Raw genomic sequence first — 13,046 nt, 5'->3', positions numbered from 1 at the left:
GCGCTGCCCGGGGGGCGGGGCCCGCTGGAATGTGGGCAGAGCCAGGATGCGAGCTGATCCTGGCCCCGACTCTTACCCAGACCGCTTTTCCTGGGAAGTATGGGCATTGGTTAGGGCAGAGTCACCATCACTTACCGTTTTCCTACCAGAGGAAATGGAGGGTTCCAGCCCCAAGTTTGACAGAATCTTCATTCTGCCAGCATTTATGAAACTTACACAGTATTGGATTAACCGCAGTGGCTGTGATTTCTGTGTCATGTTATACTAAGCTTTGTGCTGGGTACTAGGAATACAAATAGCTATAGTTATTACCGCCTACTTTACAGATGCAGAAACTGAGACTCAAAAGATTGGGACTTATCTGGGTCACATAATTAGTGAGTGACAATCTATCAAGTCCAGATTTCCTCCTAAATATCTCTTGAGCCCACCCTAACCTTTCCCTTGCCTTGTACCACCCTGCCCCTGACACTTTCATCTCTGCTCAGCACGGCTCTGGCCTCCCCAGTGGTCTCTGGGGATCTGTTTCTGTCCCACTAGGTCCTGCAAAGACCTAAATATGCAAAGATTTGCCTCTGGAGAGGGGTGATAGGTTTAGAGAGGGTTCACTTTGTAATTGTGTTGTACTTTACATATGTTATCCACTCTTTGGATGTATTTAATGTTTAATAAAAGTATTTTAAGAAATTTACTTTTTGATTTCCAACAGCAAGCCTGGTACATTGATTGCACATCGTATGGGCTCAGAAAGAACTTGTTAGTGAATAAATAAGACGGCCAGGAACTGACTCCAAAGTCCTGCGTAAGGGAATCAAGGGGTTTAGGTTTAGTAGGGGTAAAGCAGATTAACAATATTTGTTCAGCAAATTTGTATTACATTTCTATTCTGTGTTTTGGCATTGTGTGCCAAGCCTTATGTTAAGTACTGAGAATCAGAGATGAACAAAACAGTTTCTGTCCTTATGAAACTTACAGTCAATCTTATGTGAAAGGCCAGGAAAGACCTCCCTGAGTCTTAAACTATGAACCACAGAGAGACCAGGAATTGGAAAGATAAAGATAAATTTCATGGAGAAAGAGGTAGAGTAAAAGATTAGTGTGAGTATGTCTGGGCTCCCTTACTTTTGGAGCCTAAAGCTGAGGCAGGAGCACAGAAGTATCCAGGTAAGCAGGGAGTTGGAAGTCCACTTCCCCTGGCCCATCTCGGAAGGCTGCCAAATTCTGGCAGAAGTCTTACACTGAGCAGAGCTCAGGAGCAGAGAGCAGCATCAGGGAGGGAGAGGGGTGTGAGAAAGTGCTGCTGGATGTCCACAGCTTGCACATGGCATGCCAGAAAACAAGCCTGCTATGTATGCTCCCTGCCAGACAAGCAGAGAGCCATGGACAGGCCAATGGGCACTATGCCAAGGGTCAGGCCATCCTAAACCAAAGGCAAAGGTGAACTGATTGGCAGAGAATGCCTGGAGAATGTGGCTAAGACCCCGAGGATGGGCAAAGCTGAAGACCCCAGCAACAGCAGAAGTACTCCCAAAGTCTGCTGGTAAGCAGAGCAGGGATAAAGGAATCAGAGTAGGAAGAGTAGACATGAGACCCTCAAGGTACGGAAACAACAAATCATGAGCTTGCCAATCAACAAGCTCAGCAGCTGGTGCCAGCAGGGCCATGGTGACCAGGAGTGCCTAGGGAGCAGAGGCCAGTGAGGACACTGGCTAGAGTTCCTAGCTTCTGCCACTTCCTTGAAGTTTCCCTTTGATCCCAAAGGCCATCTTTGGAAGTCAAGAGGGGTAGGGGAAAGTTCTGACAGGGCTGCAACTTTGAATTGACTGAATTCACCCCAAATGAGACTCTTGAAGACCAGATAACTTTAATTGGCAAGTTTAAGTTTAGCCCACTCCCCAATAGGAACTAGAGCCCATGAGAAAGTTTGCATCATTTAAAGAGAAATTAAACATAGCTACAGATTTTTACACATATGCATACAATGTGTCAGTTTCAATAACAGAGATAAGCTCTACAAAGGAAATGGTCAGGGCGCTGAGAAATCACAGTGTGGGGGGTGGGGGGATGGGAGGGGGCCAATTTCATGCGAAGGTAGAAAAGTCCTCCTTGCAAAAGATATTAAATGAAACCTGAGGCAGTAGGAGCTGTTGGGCCATGATAAAGCTTAAGACAAGGTAAAAGAAGTCCAGGGTAACTTAAGCAGGAACAGAGTGAGTTAGGAGCAAGATCAGACAGGAGGTGGTGTTAAGGTTTTGATCTTTATGGTAAGAACAACAGGAAGTCATCAAAGGTTTAAAGTAAGGAATGGATGTATTCAATTTCCCTTCAAAAAAAATCACTTACGCCCTGACTAATGCAGCGTTGGTGGGGCGTCCTCTCACAGAGTGAAGAGTTTCCGTTGTCTTCCCCATCAGGGCACAAGCCTGGGTTGCAGGTTCCGTCCCTGTACAAGAGGCAACCAATTGATATTTCTCTCCCACATCCATGTTTCTCTCCCTCTCTTTCTCCCTCTGCCCCTTTCTCTAAAAATAAATAAATAAAAGTGTTTAAAAAATATATCAGTTACCCTGGCAAATGGGTGAGAAATGATTGGAAGTGTGTGTGACAAAGGAAGAAGCCAGACAGTTGGAAAGCAATTTACGTTGTCCAAGTGAAAAATGAGGGCGGCTTACACAGGACACTGGAGAAGGAGGGTAGTGGATAGATTCAACAATGGGAGGAAAATACAGAGAGACTTGGTAATGAACTTGGAGGAGACCAGAAGAGAAGGGAGGGGAGGGAAAGAGGCTGGCCCCTGGTAAGTCAAATGGCACATGAGAAAAAAATCACCCTAATCATCCAGCTTGGCAAGTGGCTGAAGGTTGGATTTCAGGACCCTCCTTGGCCAGATCTCCTTAGGCATCATTCACTAGTACAATCACTAGAAGTGGAGGATAGGGTGGGGGGTAAGGGTGAGAGAAGGGTGGGCAGTTGGGGGGAGGTGGATGTTAAATGGACAATATTAATGAAAGGAAAAGCAACTAGTATTAAAGTTAGTCAAGAAGGTTTCAGGAGTACTGACCCAGGAAGAGAAGCCAGTAGTTTTGGGGGGCCCTCAGACTGGCAACTGCTGGCAAACAGCGTCTTGTAGCAGAGAAACAAGGAAAGCCTAAGATGGGTAGTGAACCCAAGCTTAGCCTGAGTGGGAAGGGGAAGCTGGCTTAGATGGAAAATTGTTGCTGCATTAGCCAGAGATTCCCAGGTCCAGGTATTCTGCCCTCCTCTCTGGGAAGACCAACCATCCTTCCTAAGATTAACAGGAGCTGGAGTGCTGGAGCCCTTAAAGTAATGAGGTTCCCCCACCAGGATACAGACACTAATTAGACTTGTAAAACAAGAACCTCACCTATTTACAGCCTCAAACTGTTAAAGTAGTTAGTGCCTGAGAATTACACCCAGGTAGTTAAAAATAAGTGATTGTCCCCAGCAAGATCCAAACAAGAAACCAAACATTCAGTAGGCCTATTTGGATTTCAGTAATACCATATTCCATTCTGGTAGATATTATTGGACCCTACCCGAATGCCAAATAAGCCATGTATTGTGCTTCTCCTCCTCTATGTGGATTGTACAGTCACCATGGAATACAGACTTGGGAAATGGAGGAGATGATGAAAGACATTTTCATTCATAAAAAAAAAAAAGATATTTGCTCTGAAAGGAAACTTTCTATGGCTGGAACTGGTTGATTTCTCTGTGTTTGTTTTGTTGATATAAGAACTGTCCAGGCCCTGGCCAGGTAGCTTGGTTGGAGCATCATCTCTATATACCAAGATTACAGGTTCGATCCCCAGTCAGGGCACATACAAGAATCAACCAGAGAATAAGTAAATGGGTGGAACAAGAAATTGATGTCTCTCTCTCTCTTTCACTCTTCCTTACTCTCTCTCTCTTGCTTTCTCAAAAATCAATAATTAAAAAAAATTAAATTAAAAAGAAAAAAGGAATATTCAAACATGTAGAGATTTTTAAAAATATTTATTTTTTTTAAAGAGAGAGGAAGGGAGGGAGAAGAGAGGGAGAGAAATGTGTGTGGGGGGTCTGCCCTCAAAGCCCCCCACCCCACCCTGGCCGTTGTAGATGAGAATAAGTCTATCAAGACGTAATCTGCTTGGGGAGGAAAGGTGGCCAGCCAGTCTCTCAAAGGAGAAGGGCCAGGAGCCTGTTCCTCAATGGACTTTTATTGGGTTCAGTTTACCCAGGAATACAGGTAAAGCTCATTAGTCATTCATTGTCAAGCAGTAAGGATTAAACGATAGGTAACATTCAGAGAACTATGAGGGCTTATTCTGAGTCAGGGTCAGTTAGCTAAGGGGCTATAAGACTTAGGGAAACAAACTCATTTCATGCTTGGACCCTTATCAGAAAATTGAGGACATTCTTAGCAAAGCAGATTTCACAGGATTTTATGCATTCTTTCTTAGATCTGATCGCCCCAGGAAATCTTCCTTAGATCTGATCTTCCCCTGCACAGGGCTGCACCCACCTCCAGCATTTGTTTCAGGCTTTTGTCAGGCAGTGGAAGCCAGGCAGCCAAGAGATTAGGAGACTTCTCACAGACAGAATGAGGACTCAGGCTATGTCAAAGCCAAGGGATGAGGGTCCATCACCCCCTTTTTCTATAGCCCCCAAGTCCTACCCTGAGGGCCCCTTCACAACCATACTTGTCTTAGGTCATCCTTCCCTTGAGGAATCTTACCTGTCATTGGCTAACCAGTTATCCACCCAGGGCCAAGCAGGGTGAAGTAAAAGGGGGCAGAGGCAGCACCCCTGTCAGGAAGATAAGCTTTGTCTCCTAAGTGGCTTACGGTCTCAAGATCTCTTCACTCAGCCTTAGTCATGGTGGGCTACAGCTTCTGAAACCAGGCAGGGCAGTTCCCGACAGAGAAACATCAAGGTCAGAGAGAAACATGGACTGGTTGCCTCTCACACCCCGCCCCCTCCCCCCGCCAACTGGGACCTGGCCCACAATCTGGGCATGTACCCCAACTGGGAATTGAACTGGCAACCCTTTGGTTCACAGGCTGGTGCTCAACCCACCGAACCACACTAGCTAGGACTGTAGAGAATTTTTAACAACCTTATTGGAGCCAAACTGATGATGTATGCTGGGGAGTAAGATCTCAAATGTGTCACAGAATAAATGCCAGTTTTATAATTTCTTCTATGCATTTGAAATTAAAAAGGGGGTATAGGAAGGTAGAAGAAAGCAAAGTGGGGTTTGGACTATAGGATAGTGAACAATGTTATGTGCTCTCCTGAGGGTTAATACACATTTTGAGGGGTATTACTTCTGATATTTCAAAGGGATGTTACATGTGCAATGGCTTAATATCTTTCTCTAAAGAAGTTATATGCTTTGGGCATGACTACCCACCATGACCTCCCCAGTTAGAAATTCATGATCAGATCACCCTGTGAAATTACTTTCCATAGAACCCCCCTTTTTTTCCCTACCGCAGTTTCATACAAAAATGAAGCCTCAGGATGTGAAGAAATTGGACCTCTCATATATTGCTGATGGTATAGCCACTTTAGCAAACAGCTTAGCAGTTCCACAGAGTTACTATAATCAAATGCAGGTTCGAGTCCCTGCCACAAGGAAAGTGAAATTTGTGAGACAGGTACTGAAGAGAAGGAAAGTGGTTTGTTCAGATGCCAGTAATCTGGATAGATGGGGGGCCTTGTCTCAAAGCACATCTTACCATCTCAGTGAAGGCAGAGATTTTTATAAAAAGGGAGAGGGAAAGCAGAATAAAGACTTCAAGGGAGCCTCACTGGATTGAGCACTGGCCTGTGAACCAAACAGTTGCCAGTTCGATTCCCAGTCAGGGCACATGCCTGGGTTGTGACTCAAGTTGTACCCCCAGTAGGGGGTGCACAAGAGGCAACCACACATTGATGTTTCTCTTCCTTTCTTTCTTCTCCCCTTCCCCTCCCTCTAAAAACAAACAAACAAACAAACAAACAAACAAACACAAAGACTCCAAGGGGCAGGGGTTGGAAAGTTCTCTATATCCAGACTAGCACAGTCCATTCTGATAAGGACTTCAAAACTGGTCAAGCAATGGCCCAGTGAGCATCATCCGGGCTTTCATCATCCTGGTTTTATGTTTGGAGGTCAGCAAATGTGGATCTAGAAGGACTGAAGGTTGGAGTTAGTGTCTTTTGAAGTTAGTTCCTAGAATTCTTACACAAACATGCCGTTTATCTACAAGCTAAATATTAGTCAGAGTCAACACTTACAGAAACAATGTCAAAAGAATGGTGGGGTGAGATTACAACTCCCCACCATTATAGTTTGCCACCTTCAGATCACCGTGTGATCTGGCAGTTAACTCCTAGGCGAATACCTGAAGTGAAAGCATGTGCCCCACAAAATTTGAACAGGAATGTTCATAGCAAAAAGGTGTATTAATAAAATTGTTTAAAAAAAGAGGCCTCTGACTCTGGCTGATGTGGCTCAGTGGATTGAATGCTGGCCTGCAAACTAAAGGGTTGTAGGTTCAATTCCCAGTCAGGGCATATGCTTCCATTGCTGGCAAGGTCCCCAGTGGGGGGTGCTCAAGAGGCAACCACACATTGATGTTTCTCTCCCTTTCTTTCTCTTTCCCTTCTAAAAAAAATAAATAAATAAAAATATATATTTTTAAAGAGGCCTCTGGGCATAGGCTAAAAATGTCTAAAAATTCCTTGTAAAGTTAAGGTAAAATAAAAATAAAATTCCAGCTATAATTTGAGTTGTTTCTGGTAGAATTTAGACAATGTAAAAAGGGGAATGTACAAAAATAATTCAATTAAACTTCTGGGTCAAATTTCTAAAAACTGAAGACTTTTTATTTTAATCTGGTTACATTTCCTTATATATGTAATCAGCTTTTAGGTGTCCAGTTAGTATAATGTTGAGATATTTTCACTTGTTTTAAAATTGGACTCCCACACGGCAGTTCTGTGTTATGAAAGATAAATGACACTAGTGCTGAGCTTATTTATATTAGTTGACAGAATTTTTTATAACCTTTAATTTCTTTGATGGTATTTACTTGTATTTTCCTCTGCTAGCTTCTATCATGATCTTCTCTTAGCTTCCTAGTTACTGATCCATCTGTTCTAGAACTGCCCCCAAATGCCCTTAGTCAAGAGGTACAGTCCTGACTGTAAATAGCCTTCATTCCCAAATAAAGTAAAGAGACCACTCAGTAGCCTAAGCTGAGCCTGAACCCATAATGTTGCATATATCCAGTTTCAAAAATCAGTTACTGCCCAGAGTGCTATCCTGCTGCCCCTGACGTTAGAAGTGGTTTTCTGCCTTCACAGTGGGACACCCAATGGCAGACTGCGGGACGTCGCCCCATACTCAGTTCTCAGACTCCTCCAGTGGAAGTGTCCAGGGGATTTTATTTGAGATGAACAGTGTTCTGTAACTTGACCTTGGGAGTAAAACATAGCACCTGTGTAATAACTTTATTCTCCAAACATCTCCGAACTCATACTTTGTATGACCATGATGTTTCTCCTTCTATTCCTGCAGAATGCTTTATTCACATGTTCAGAGTAAATCCATCCAGGTCTAGTGTTCCCCAGCTGAGTGGCAGTGATGTCAGAACAGTCATAAATATGCCTGGAGAAGAATGGCTCACATTGTAAAAGGAACAAAAGGAGGAAAACCTGTCAGGGAATGTTCCCTGCTGCTTTATTTTCTTTTAAGTTAAAAAAAAAATTGTTTTGAGCCCTGGCTGGTGTGGCTCAGTGAGTGCCGTCCTGCAAACTGAAAGGTCACCAGTTCGATATCCAGTCAGGGCACATGCATGGGTTTCAGGCCAGGTCCCTAATTGGGGGTGTGCGAGAGTCAACTGATTAATGTTTCTCTCCCTCTCTTTCTCCCTCCCTTCCCCTCTCTCTAAAAATAAGTAAATAAAATCTTTTAAAAAATTGTTTTGAGAGAGAGAAAGAAAGAAACATCAGTTTATTTTTCCACTTACATATGCATTCGTTGGTTGCTTTCTGTATGTGCCCTGACAGGAGATCAGAGCCACAGCCTTGGCGCATCAGTACGGCACTCTGACCAACTGAGCTGCCCGGCCACAGCCCTGCGGCTTTTATTTTCTACTCGTTGTAGATCAGACCAAGTGAAGAGTTTGAGTAGTCAGAGTTTCTGTGTGGAAGGAGTGTGGGTCTTCATGGCTCCAAATGCAGGCAGTCTGTTTTACAGTAAAAAACAAAAACAAATGATAACATGGGGATGAAAGCTGGAAAAACTTGTTTTGACCCTTACTTGTATACTGCTTATACAATGTTGACATTTATATTTGTATAAAGGATTTATTTATGCAACAATGTAAGGGTAAGAAGCTGTGTCTCTCGTCTCCCGCTTCCATCACTCCATCTCTGTCTCTCTGATAACTCTCCTTCCAGAGATGGCATACACAGCAGCTTGGCAGACTTCACATCTATTCCCCACTCTTCCTCCCCTACCTTCTTTTATAGAAGCTGGAAAATTAAACACTTAATTTCCTACCTTTCTTTTGCAGCCAGGAGTGACTCGCTTAGTTCTGGTTGGAAGATAAAACCACAAGATCGATTGTTACTGGAAAGGGGACCTGGCCCTGAGCGGAGCCGCCCTGGACTCTGCCAGCAGCGTGTGGGTTCTTGGCTCCATGCAGGAAAGGTTTCACAACAGGAGTCCAGGTCATTTTGAGAGTATGTTTATTAAAGCTGGGGACAGTAAAACAAGGAAGGGCCTAGTATAGCAGAAGCAATAGGAGAGAGTCTCAGTGGGGCTGCTTTGGCTCCCTAGAAATGTTATGGGAAAGAAGTGAGCTAAAGCAGGGCTGCTGCCAGCTCAGTGAAAAGCAAGAGAATAGGGGACCTTGGAGACAGGTTCAGGGCGTTAGTCTGGGATGAGCTGCTGCTGCCCACTGCTCTGCTGGCTGAAGCCTCCTGGGGATCCTTAGAGTTTAGGAGATACACGCCTGCTGGGGGAAGCCGAGGGGGAAGGGAAAGGTGCGGGCATGCTCCTTGGTGGGAGAGCTTGTGCAAGGTCCTTGGCATTGAGGGGTTTTAAAGGCCGGGAGTTTAGGGGAGGTTTTAGGGGAGATCTCAGTAGAGTATTCATCTGTTTTAACAGATGTGCCCTCTCAGGGTCATGGTCTCTACTGATTGGCCAGCGCCAGGGCAGGAGGTCATTAGTCATTGCAGCTTGTCCTAGGGTCCCCTGCCTGGTTTTCTGGGGCTGGAGCTGAAAATACAACTGAGGCCTGGATGTTATCTCCAGGGGAATAAAAGGTCAGGGCATCTATCTGTCTCAGTTTCCCACACCACTTGCCAAGGGATTTTCCTAGCTTCTTACTATCCTGCCACACAATGAATAAAGAGACTCTCAAACAAAGTGGAGGGTTGTAGCCAGTTCTACCTTTGTCCCTCTGTTCCCTTCTTCCTACCTTGAATTTGAATGTGATGCCTGAAGACACAGCAGCCTGCCTTCAACTGTGAGATTACCAGCCAACACGGTAAAAACGGGGGGGCAGAAAGAAAGCAGGAGCCTGGCTCTGTAGGGATAGCATTGAGCTTTTGCACCAGGCCTGGACTGCTACCTCGCTATGTAGGAAAAATAATGTTTATTGTTTAAACAATTTGTGTTCAGGCTTTCTGTTATTTGCGTATAACATAATGGGTCTACATAACATCCATAGGTCTAGGGAAACAGACCTGTGGATGATTGCAATACTCTGTATGAAGATCTGTAATAATAGTACAGCAAGCAGATTTCCTGGTCAGGAATAAAAGATTGGGCTGAAATTCATTAGGACTTCTACTTAGCATAACAAGAGAGGCAATAGCTGTGAACCAAACCAGGGGTCACTAAAGGACTTTGGAGGCTTTATAACTTGCCTGTTCCTTCTCCCCACCCCCAATACCCCTTCTGTTTCCCATAGTGATTATCAGTCAAATAAATATTTCATTACCTACTCTGTACCAGGCATTTTGCCAGGTCTTAGGGATAGAGTTAGGATGAAAAAGATTTGGTCCTTGCCTTCAATGAGTGAAAAATAAATCCATTTGGGGAATCAGGAAAGGTTTCATAGATAAGGTAGCATTTGAGCTAGACTCAGATGCAAGGAGAGGGTTGCTACTGAACCTAAATTTAGACAGAAACCCAAAACCTGACAATGAGGCCAAGGAAAGTCACTATCTATTATGTAAGATGCCAGGAAATCACTAAAAATTTGATTTAACAAATATTGATGAGACTTTTCAGTTCTAGGCAAATTTGAAATAGGCCATTTGTCATTCACACTCTCCTTTCTAGCCATTTTCTGTTTCTTCTCTTTTTCTAGTGAACTCAAGCTTTCCAAAACTATCCACTAAGGCACCTTACCCCAGCTGATTTTTTCATTTGAACTGGATTCTGGGCTGGAGCCTCTTGGATCTCACCTGACCTTGAAGAGTACAGTAACCTGGGGGAGAGAGGTAGAGTAAAGCGAACAGAACAGTGTGCTGACAGAGCTATGCAAAGTGGGTAATGGAAGCGCACAAGAGCTCATCTCACTCAGACCGGGTGGACAGAGGGTGCTCACAAAAGCTGCCCTGAGGAAATAAACCCTAGCTGTCTCCGAGAATGTGGGCGACAGCTACAGGCCAGGCGTTCCAGCAGAAGGAAGCCATGGACATGGATCAGCCCATGAAGCATTCCTCCTCACCTGCTTCCTCACCCAGGATTTGGGGAATTCTTTGACAAGAAACAAAGTTTTCCTCTCCCTAAAAAATTCAGATCTCTCTCCCTGGCCCTTCACAGCCAACCAGATATAGAAGCTAAAGTGTCAACCAAATGATTGTTTCCACCAGGGATTCTCTGATCAACCAGTAAGAGAGGTAAAGCTAAATTCATTAGCGGTTATAGTAGATGCGCATGGATATGCTATCAAGATGTTTTTTGAGTAAAGATCATTGTTGTGTGTGTCAAGTATCTTGACTGATTTATTTAGGAGTCATCAAATACAGTCATAATTGGATCCATAGAAGTGGATAAAGTTACACACAATAATTATCTGCAGGGTGAGAAGAAAGCGTGATGACTGAGGATTTAGGAATGAGGGAGGACCCATAAAAAAGAAGTAAAAGAAAAGTGTAACTATAGCCAACATACAAAAAATGTAATCAAGACCATCAAATTTGCAGAAAGTTTATAAGGTAATTTGTTTTGTTTTTGTTTTTTTTATTAATTGATTTTAGGTGGGGGTGGGGGAGAGAGAGAAACACTGATTTCTTGTTCTACTTATTTAGGCATTCATTGGTTGATTTTTATATGTGCCCTGACCAGGGATCCAGCCCACAACCTTGGTGTATTGGGACATCGCTCTAACCAACTGAGCTAACTGGCCAGGTCTAAATAAGGTAAGAATTTTGAATTTAGCAACAGAGATGTAATTAGTGCTCTTGACATGGATGATTTCTGTAGCAATATGAGTATGTGAGCCAGAGTGCAGTATATTAAGAAGAGAGGCAAAGGGGAGCCTTTTTTTTTTTTTAAGAGGGTGGAGTTAGAAGGGAACCTAGGGCTGCAGAAACTATTTTAAAGATGAGCGAGACTATGGGAAACCGTTCACAGAGAGGCTGAAAATCAGAGAAGGAGATATGGGGTAAGTCCCTAAGATGCCAAATAAGGGGGATTCAGAGTTTAGATGGAGAAGAGACACCTAAGTCATGGACAGAGGTCAGGAAGTAAGGATGGGTGGGGCAAGATGTTGAGAGACATTCTACTTTATATCCTTTAAGTCTTTAAAGGAGAAGGCAGAATTACTGGTAACTGCTGATAACAAAAGAGAAGACTGTGGAGTACTCCAGGGGGTGGTGAGTACTCTTCTCATTTTTTTTTAATTCTTTTTTCTTCTTGCTGTTCTGATTTGAGTGTTTTTCTTCCTTGTGTTCCAAACTGTTGACTTAATTCTTGGCTTTATCCACTCCACTGTTGGTTCCCTGTAGATTTTTATTTTACTTAATGTAACCTTTATTTCTGCCTGGGTTTTTTTTTATGCTGTTGAATTACCAAATGAGTTCCTTGAGCATCCTGATAACCAGTGTTTTGAACTCTGCATCTGATAGGTTGCTTATCTCCATTTTGTTTAGTTCTTTTTCTGGAGTTTTGTTCTGTTCTTTCACTTGGGCCATATTTCTTTGTCTCCTCAATTTGGCAGCCTCCCTGTGTTTGTTTCTGTGTATTGGATAGAGCTGCTTTGACTCCCTGTCTTAACAGCGTGGCCTACTATAGAAAAGTGCACCTGAGTTGTATGGGGTGGAGCCTTAGGTAATTGCCAGGGCAGGGCAACCCGTGTTCCGGCTCTGTGGTTCTTCTGTGTGGGGGAGGGCTTGGAGAGAAGACAGTGCCGCTGCCTGGCCTCTGGAGCTTGGCCTGGGAGGAAACTCTCAGCACTCACCTTAATGCCATTCACTTCAGTTTCTCCCTATATGCCACTGGTTCCCTTCCAGCTGTTGCCCTGATGCTGAATCACAGAAGGAGTTAAAGTCCCAAGTACCTTCTGGGCCCTTTAAGGGGAGCCTCTGAAGAATCTTGCAGTTTTTTCCACCACCCCAAACCCCACTGATGCTTACAGCCAGAAGTTATGGGGACTTACCTTCCTGGCAATGGAACCCTGGGCTAGGTATTCTGGTCTGGGGCTGGGATCCCTCGCTCCTGAGGTATCCCTCCCAATTTTTATCTACCTCACGTGGATATGGGACCACCTGTTCTGCATCTCTGTGCTGCTCTATGCCACTCTGCCATGCCTCTTCATCTCTCTGCGCCTCCTACCCATCTGGATGAATATGGCTTTTTCTTTTCTTCTTTTATGGCTTCTTTAAATCCTAGGTTGTTGGTCTTCCATACAGCTTGATTTCCTGACAACTCTGAGTGATACTTGTTTTGTGGTTTAGTTGTAATTTTTCTGTAGTTGTTTGAGGAGGCGAGGTGCCTCCATCTTGACCCGCATCCATGGTGTGTGTTTAATCAG

Source organism: Phyllostomus hastatus, unplaced genomic scaffold, assembly GCF_019186645.2.
Source record: "Phyllostomus hastatus isolate PE091 unplaced genomic scaffold, TTU_PhHast_1.1 phas_contig_86, whole genome shotgun sequence".
In the NCBI taxonomy this organism is placed as follows: Eukaryota; Metazoa; Chordata; class Mammalia; order Chiroptera; family Phyllostomidae; genus Phyllostomus; species Phyllostomus hastatus.
This window is presented reverse-complemented; position numbering follows the sequence as displayed.